We start from the raw sequence: 9,126 nt of genomic DNA on the forward strand, positions 1-9,126 counted from the left end.
ATAGAAGCCACTACTATTAGAATTGTGAAAGAAAGACATTCTAACTTAGAGGCAGGAACCATAATGATGGATAAAGGACAATGGATGACCCGAGGTAGAATATTGATAGGTTCAATCCTAGGTGGTCATGTGGATGATCATTCTTATTTCCAAATCAAACTTTGCATATTTGACACATAGGAAATTCCAACACATAGAAAATAGTTAAGTATAACTTGGTCTAGTATAGAGTTAGGTAAAGTGTGTTTCTTTACTATGTACATTTTGTAACTTACAATCCGACGGTCATGATATGTAGTGATCCGACGATTCATTCTCTCCTCGGTATTACCGACACTTGATCTGTGGCTTAACACACAATTGGTCCATGATCTCTATTTAAAGAGCATGGAGGGTCATTTGTAGGGTAACCGTCCATGAGAGAAGCTTATGTAAATTTTCATTCTTTTATTAATAAATTTCCTGAAGTGGCCGCGTTGGCTCAGGCTGTGGACTGTTTCCCTCTTTCAGGGTTTTAACCACGTCAAAATACTGGTGTATTGATCTGTGATCTGTTTGTGAGCGGTGTCCTTTGGTGTTCTATCTGAGGAACTTACCCTGTAAATTCTTACAATTCATTGTGATATAAAGACTAAAAACACTCTTTTGAAAAGATACAATATGTTTGAGGTGAAGAGAGAGCCCCAAATAGAAGCCACTACTATTAGAATTGTGAAAGAAAGACATTCTAACTTAGAGGCAGGAACCATAATGATGGATAAAGGACAATGGATGACCCGAGGTAGAATATTGATAGGTTCAATCCTAGGTGGTCATGTGGATGATCATTCTTATTTCCAAATCAAACTTTGCATATTTGGTTTACAAGGCTTGAGATAGGATGATATTGATTTTATCACTACTAAAAAAAATCAGTGGAATGAGATTATAAAAATTAGTGCCATTTATTCAAGTGGTTATGAAGATGGCGAAGATGGGGGTGACGTGTTAGCGGATAAGGAGCAGAGCTTTGATTGAAGGCTTGGGAGAGGCAATATTTCTCTTGAGTGACGAAGGTCAGAGTGATTAAAAGGCCAACCCAAGCTAGAATCGGATACACTGAGGCTTACCATCAAATGGAAACCCCACCCTTCTCTCAGGGAAGGTCTCATTAATATGGTTAATTGTTTAGCAAGGGAGAGCTCGGTTTCCTACCTTGTGAATAATGTTGAATAGAGACAAAAGTTAAAGAAAGTTGATGAGAAGATATATCAATTATAAAATGGAATTGAGCACGAGAGTATGCTTGTACGGGAAGAAAAAAAGTTGCTATGTGATACGAAAGAGATATTTGGCCACATTGAGTAAAATTCAAGAACGTAGTAAACCCTTGGATCAAGTGTTGGATTCCATGAAAAAGTGAATTTTAGTTTTTAATAGATTTTGTAACATCAGATAGGATTTCTAGTATCGATTTGTATCTAATAGGCTAAGGAACAAGAGATCTCCAAAACCCAGAAAAAGTTTCAGGAGATAAACTTGTGAAACACTTTAATTAAATTAATTAGTGTTGGCTTGTTGGGGCCTGACCCAGGTTCAACGTTAGTTAGCCAAACAAATCCCTACACTACTGGCCCTTTCGGCATCAGCCCATGGAGCGTGGACCAAAGTCTCACCCGAAGCAGTATGGGGGGATGCTGGAACCAAGTTTCCGCAGCCTGAGATGGTCATGATGTCGGTTTATTCCTTCTATTCCTACTTTCGCGCAGGTCACTTAGTTCTAGGGCTTTTCAGACTAGTCCTTTATTCCATCCTTCAGTACCTCCGTGAAAAGGTACAATTGACCTTTTCGCATCCCTAACCTGCGGCTTAGGTACTTTCGCACTGCTAGGGCAGCGTACCGTACAGATTCCCAAACTAGTCTAAGTATCTTACTTATCTTATTAAACAATCATAGTTAGCACTGCGTAAAGAGATGTTCTCACTTGCATTCACTTAAAAAACGTAATTACATACATTCACGCATCATATAAGCATTATAAATGAAATTCATACATAACATGTCAAGATGCATTACAGGAACAAAGACACAGAATTAGTAGAAAGCTTCTCTTCTCTTTATTGATACCTTTAGATGATTACAGACTCTATCCGCCCTGCGCACACAGCTGCAAGGGTCCGTGTACTCAGATGCAGACTTCCACCCTAGGCCTCTGTGCACTCAGCTGCAGAGCCTCTACCTATGCTACAACTCGAAACTTAGACTTCTTACTTCAGAGCTATGACTATCTAATTCCAACTCATGACTCTAAAACTACTTAGAGCTTACTTACTTAGCTCTTTTTATACAATCTCATGGTATGAGGACCATGGGTAGATCTTTTACAACTGACTTTACTTTACAAAAATAAGGGTGGACAAACCTTTAGGACTCATGACACCTTCGCGCTCGGCGACCACAAAATGCAGAGACTTTACAAGTTTATTACAAAATTCGACCCAAAACATGGGCTTTTAGCCCCAAAACTGTCCTTGTGGGATCCCATTCCCAACAGGCCCCCAACACAAACATCGTGACTCGCCCTCGAGTCACTTGGCAGACGCGAAGATCTTTGCGCGAAGACCTTCTAGCTCGATCCATATGACCGCAACCTCGGCAGTGCACTGAGCTGCCACATGCTGTGCGTCTTCGACCATCTGCTCGGTCGCCACGTGTGGGAACTTCTCGTGATCAGCCAAATCCCAGTCCTCAAGTTTCAAGAGAGGAACTCGCCCCAAGTGCAGTCCTTTGAAAACAGTCTCATCCGACAACAGGGGGTTTGTAGGGGTGTCTTGCTCTCATCGATGTCTTTCGACACCTTGGTCTTGCCCTTGCGCGGAGGGACATACTAAGGCAACCAAGTAATAGGGTCAACATGCTGGGCTTCATCCTCCTCCACTTCAACTCCCACATCCTCCTCATCCATCGGGATGTCTTCGATTTCTTCCTCCAGCTCCAAATTTATGGCTTTGCCCTTCTCCTATGCAGTGGGCTTCGATGGGTTTCTTTGTGGCGATGCACACACCGGTATTGCAAGTTGCTTGCCCTTTTTATCCTTCACAGTTTCCTTGGTTGGGGTGGGCTTTGGTCTCAGAATTCTTGGCGATTTAGGGACTTCGGCTAATACCTCAGCAACCTCTGGAGAAGCTACTTCTGCCTCTATCTCCATTTCTGGCACCGACTCTTCTGCTTTGGTATCTATAGTTGTGGCAGGTGTCGACATAATGTTCTGCAAGAACTCTTGTGTCTCCTTCGACAATGTCTCAAATACTTTATTGGCTATCAGAAGTTTGTAGTGCTCGCGATTCATGTGCCTCTGAGAGCTCAACAACTCAATTCTCAAAATGCTAAGTGTTTTTCACTGGGAAACCACTTGTAATTTATAGGGCATTTTGAATTCAAATACGACCATTCCCCCCAAATTTGATTGATTAATGCCGGATTGGCGGAAGATATTCAAGGATCTGACCCATAAATTTCGTCTTAAATGTCAGCCGCCCACTCCATTTGGCCGCATTTCTCCCGTCAAATCATGAACAGTGACTTTAATGGTCACTTTCCGACCGACCTGTGTGATTTTTCCCTGGGTAGCGCAACTCCCTTCGCGCTGCCATGGACCCTGTGACTCTTCCTTGCTTCGTACAATCCACCAATCACGCAGTTCCTCAACCCGGGCAGTGTAGTTTATAGTCCCGCACCTCCTTTCAGCTGCCTGGAGCACTAAGACTGTGCTACCTTCATCTAGTCACATGGTTGGACCACCGGTGTATGGCTTCAACCGACTGCCATTCACCTTTCCTAGGAAGGGTTCTCCATTCAATTTGACCAACTGAACCGCTCCTCCATCGGTAATCTCCTTAATGACATAGGGCCCTAACCAGTGCATTCTGAATTTCCCTGGAAATTTATCAAACTTGTTGTTGTATAACAAAACCAGGTCATTTACCTTAAAGGTGCGCAACTTAATGTGTCGATCATGCCAAGATTTTTCGCGTTGCTTTTGGACCTGTTGGTGAAATCGAGCTAGACATCTCTCTTCCTCAAGTTCAGCTAGCTATGCGAGCCTTTCTTCTAGGGCTCCGCAATCTGTCATACTCGTGAGTGCCGCTATGCACAGACTAGGCACGATATATTCCATGGGCATTACTGCTTCAACACCATAGACAAGCCGAAAGGGTATTTGTCCAGTCAACTTCTTGCATATCGTCTGATAGTCTCATATTACTGCGGGTATGCATAGGCCCCAATCACTTCGCTGAGCATTGCAAACCTTGGACATCGCATTCTTTAGCACTTTATTGAATGCTTCCACTGTCCCGTTAACCTGCGGGTAGTTAGGCGTTCTCTTTTGGTGATATACCTAAAATTCCTCTATCAGCGCGCTGATCATCTCATTCAGAAAGTGCATACCGCGATCACTCATCGAAATATTTGGACAACCAAATCGCATCAGTACATACTCAAAGAGGAACTTTGTAGCAATCGTGCTTGTGCAATCCTTCACAGGTTGTGCCTCCACCCAACGAGTCAAATACTCCATTGCGATGATAATGTACCTCGCTCGCGTCTTTCCTTGGGGTTGGATGGGTCCCACAAAATCTGTCGCCCATTTCTCAAAGGGTTGTAATGTCATCTGTGGATTCAGAGGCACCTCATCCCTCCACGATGGCCTGCTAGTCCTTTGACACACATCACACGCTTTGCAGTAAGCTTTTGAATCCTGATGGAGGGTTGGCTACCACAACCCTGCACATAGAATCTTCTCACGATCGCTCTCCCTGCATAATTTCCTCCTGCAGCACCCCCATGAGCATCCGCGAGGATGCTACTCCTTTCAAACTCCGATACATATCATCGCAATATCTCATTAGACCCCATTTTGTACAGATGCCCAGCAATGACAAAAAAATCTGCCAGGCGCACCACTAACTCCTCCTTCTGCTGGATGGTGTATCCCTCTGGGGCAGTTTCTATCATCAGGAAGTGTATTATATCCTCAAAATGACCATTCGTGACTCGTAATGCAAATAGTTGTGCGTCAGACAATCCTTCCAAATTAGTAGGCTCTGCCCTTGTTTCGATGCGTGATAGATGGTCTGGTCTTGCGTTTAGTCGTCCAGGCTTCACAATAACTTCAAAATCATCTTCCTGGAACAATAAAAACCACCTCCAGATTCTCCCCCCTAACACGATCTTATTGACCAAGTACTTCAGCATGGAGTGGTCTGTATACATCTTAAAATGGCCTCCCAGCAAGTAGTGTCTAAACTTTTGGAGTGTGTATACCATAGCTAACCCTTCGCGCTCGGTGGTGGTATAGTTCTTCTCCACCATGGATAACCTTCTGCTTGCAAATGCAATAGGATGGTCCAAGTCTCCTCTGCCAGCCTGTTTCAGTACTGCTCCTAGTGCTATACATGACGCGTCTACATGTACATGAAATTCCTTCTTCCAATCTGGGAAGACTAAAATCGGCGCGGTGACCATCTTTTCTTTCAATACATCCAAGCTTCTCTTATAGTCCTCGTTCCAGCAGAACGTGACATCCTTCTTCAACAACTTTTCCATAGGCGTGGTGATCTGGGCATAGCCTTTGATAAACTTTATGTAATATCATGTATGTCCTAGGGTAGCACGTAGCTGTTTCACACTCCTCAGCACTTCCAAGTTCAGTATCACCGTGATCTTTGAGGGATCTACCATTAGTCCCTGTCTGCAAACCACATGACCCAGCAGGGTCCCAAAAGGAACACAAAACATGCACTTCTTCAGATTGAGCGCGATCTAGTATCTTTGACAAGTATCTAGCATCAGGCGTAAACTGGTAACATGGCATTTCACTAGGCCAAACATAGTCCAATCATCAAAGTATACTTCCAGGAACTTATGAATAAATTCCTTGAACGCAGCAATGACTACGTGCGAGAAAATCACAGGTGCTTTCTTCAATCCAAAAGGCATTACAGTGTACTGAAAACACCCCCACTTAGTCGCGAAGGTCGTCTTGATCCTATCCTCCAGCACGATTTTGATCTGATGGTACCTGGAGAACCCATCAGTGAAGGAATATGCTTCTTGGCCACCTACATTATCCAACACTTCATCTGTGAATGGAGTCGGGAAAGGATCATGTACGAAAGCGTCATTCAACTTTCTGAGATCCACGCATATCCTTATTTCATCTTTCTGCTTCTTCTCTTGTACCACCATTGGGCTTACCAAGTCAAATTCTTCCACAGGCTCAATGATGCCTGCCGCGAGCATCTTGTCTAGCTCTAAGCAGACCTTCTCCTTATACTTTAGATTGAGACAGTAAGGTCTTTGCTTAACTAGCTTCACGTCGGGCTTCAACGTAATCTTCATAACACCTAGGTCCTTGATTATCCCTTTTAGATCCGTAAACTTGGTAGGGAATAAATCCTGGTATTCGCGGAGCAATTCAACTACCTTATCCACTGTCACATCATCCCAGTAATCTCCAATCTTCGTGAATTTGGGCTCTGCCTCCATACCAATGTTTCCTATTTTGTTTTCAGCAGCGCGGTTATATAAGGATTCTCAATCTGCGGTCCTTCAACCTCGCGGTGACCTTCTGTTTCAGGGATGTTAATCTTTCACCGATCCTCATCCTCTTCTTTAGCAGTTACATTATAGCATTCCAGCGCGTGACTCAATTGAGTAGCCCAATCAGGCTGAATCAGGTCCAAAGGATCTTGCGGTATCCTAAAGATTGCTTCTTTCACCTCTTGTAGCGCCTAATTAATACAGTCAACCTGTCTTCAAAGCTAAATGTCATTATGAATCCCTCGCGCAAAATATCCCATTCACCTGTACCATGGCGAAGCTCTGTTTCTACGTACCAGTTCATCAGGACGACGTCCACGGTGTGATAGAACAAGTGCACCCATTTATGTTGGGGCTTCTCTCCATAAGCCTGAGCCCATTTGGCCAGGTGCGCAGGTGGATCATCCTGCCCATCATACTTGTCTGTATTTTGTACCTTTGGCTTCCCAAAGCATGTTCTCATCATCCTCCTATATTCGTGCCAATCATCAAAGATTCCCTTGTGTGTATCCCACCATCTTGTGGGCGTAGTGCGCAGTGCCTAGTCCAATGCCTGGAAGCGCTTCTTTTTTGGTACCTCCCTCTCAAATTCATCCAAAAAGATATCTATATCATTTAGGCCATCATAAGTGGGCATATTTCTTACCTCTGACGACACACAACGCAGCGACCGGGTCATCATGTTACAGCTCAGTGTAGTTACTTCATATAACTGATTCTGCCAGCGCTCTAATTCTTCATCAGAGATCGAGGTGCAGGAACTCTCGCGATCCCATGTAATTCATCCATCCACTGTTGGATTCACCCAATCTTGGTTTCATGCTGTTATATTATAGATACAGTGTAGATCGTCATCGCTCTCATAATCGCGGATTGGTTCAGTATAGCGCGATCCTTCACTAGGATCTAGGGGCACTATTATGCAAGGCTATTTCTTCTTAAATATCATCTTTCACTTCTTTAGGTTGATTACCCCGTTCATATCAGTAGCCCAATCAATTCCAAGGACCACAGGATATGGGTTTCTATCATCCATAATTTCTATTACTTCAAAGTCAACTAGCACGCTCGCACCTTCAATATCTACAGTCACCACTTGCAGCCGCCCCATGGGGATGATCTTCTGTTGATTCGCCATCCTTAGCTGAATCGGAGACCACTGCAGCACGGTTCTCCCCATCCGTTCCAAAGTCTGCTTCGGTAGGACATTCACATCTAACCCCAGGTCCAAAATAACCTGATCCATTTCATACTCTCCTATCTGCGCGGTCAGTCTCATCTCTCATCCTATCCTTGTTTTATGCTTACCAATCTTTCATACCAAGTGCGGATCACCCGAAGCGTTTCCGGCGCATCCGTTTATAAGCTCCTGTAACCCCTTCACAGCCTTGCTATCGCGCAGTAACTTCATGCAGGTCTCTAGGAAGGTTGTAAGCATAGAAGGGTCCATCTCCTGATCAAGCTTATCCTTTCTCCCTGAGGTGGAGGCCTCAGCGAAGCTCTTCTTCGGTTCCATGAATGTCTCACGTGCGCGCTCCAAATCAAATTCAGCCTCTTTCACCGGAGCTTTGCGAACCCATGTACTATCTTCGGGCTATTTCCCCTTGTCATCTCCAATTGTGATTCCACTTTGGAGCACTATATTCACGTTTGGATCCTCTTCACGTGGCTCATACCTCATCATCTGTAGGTTCTAAGTCAGATGAGGTGGTAGCGCCCTTTGTCATGTATCCTTGCTATCAGCGTAGGACAGTCTTCCGTTTCATGATCAAACAGAGTGCAATATTAGCATGAAGGATGTGTTGGGTTAGTGCAATCGTGGGTATAGTGTCCTAGTCCTCTGAAATTGTAACAGATGAGTTGTCCCCGACCTCTTCCAGGTCCTCCTCCGCCTCGGCCTTGTTCGCACCCCTGAAAGCCTATTTGCGCCATCCCCACGTTCTGGTCACGGGGTCGTGTTTCTGCCTAAACCCTATAGGTGGGTGTTCTGTCCATCATCAATTCATAGCTTCTGCAGTTGCGCTCATCATGTCCTATCGACCTACAGAAGTTGCAAAATAGTTGTTGCGGTGTCTGTACAAACTTGTAGCAAATGACAGTTATCCGTGGCATGCTTTCCTGCTACTTGGCATATAGCGCACCACAATGCAGGCCCCGCGCTCGGTCTTGCTTGAGCTTCCGGCCTCAAAGGCATCGATCCTCCTCCAACAATATAATTCGCAAACACCGGGAAATGGTCTTTGTCATGCCCCTGACCCTTGCATTTTAGGCATACCTCTTTGCGCACCTCTGGTCGAACTGTTCTTTCCTACTTCAAACTTTGCATCTCGAGGAAAAGATTTTTCAACTGTGCATGGATCTGCTGAACCCCCAAATTTGGATCTTGCATCAATGTTTCATGCAGTCTCATTGCAATCTCCAAGGCCTCTCCCTAAGTCGTTATCTTCTATTGTGACAGCACAACCCTTAGGTGTGGCAGGAGCGAAGCCACAAACCACTCATGATGCTATCTGTCTGTTAAGTTCATGTTAGCTTCGCAGATT

This window comes from Pinus tabuliformis, chromosome 9 (assembly GCF_031772625.1).
Source record: "Pinus tabuliformis cultivar Carrire ecotype Pingquan chromosome 9, CPIR1, whole genome shotgun sequence".
In the NCBI taxonomy this organism is placed as follows: domain Eukaryota; kingdom Viridiplantae; phylum Streptophyta; class Pinopsida; order Pinales; family Pinaceae; genus Pinus; species Pinus tabuliformis.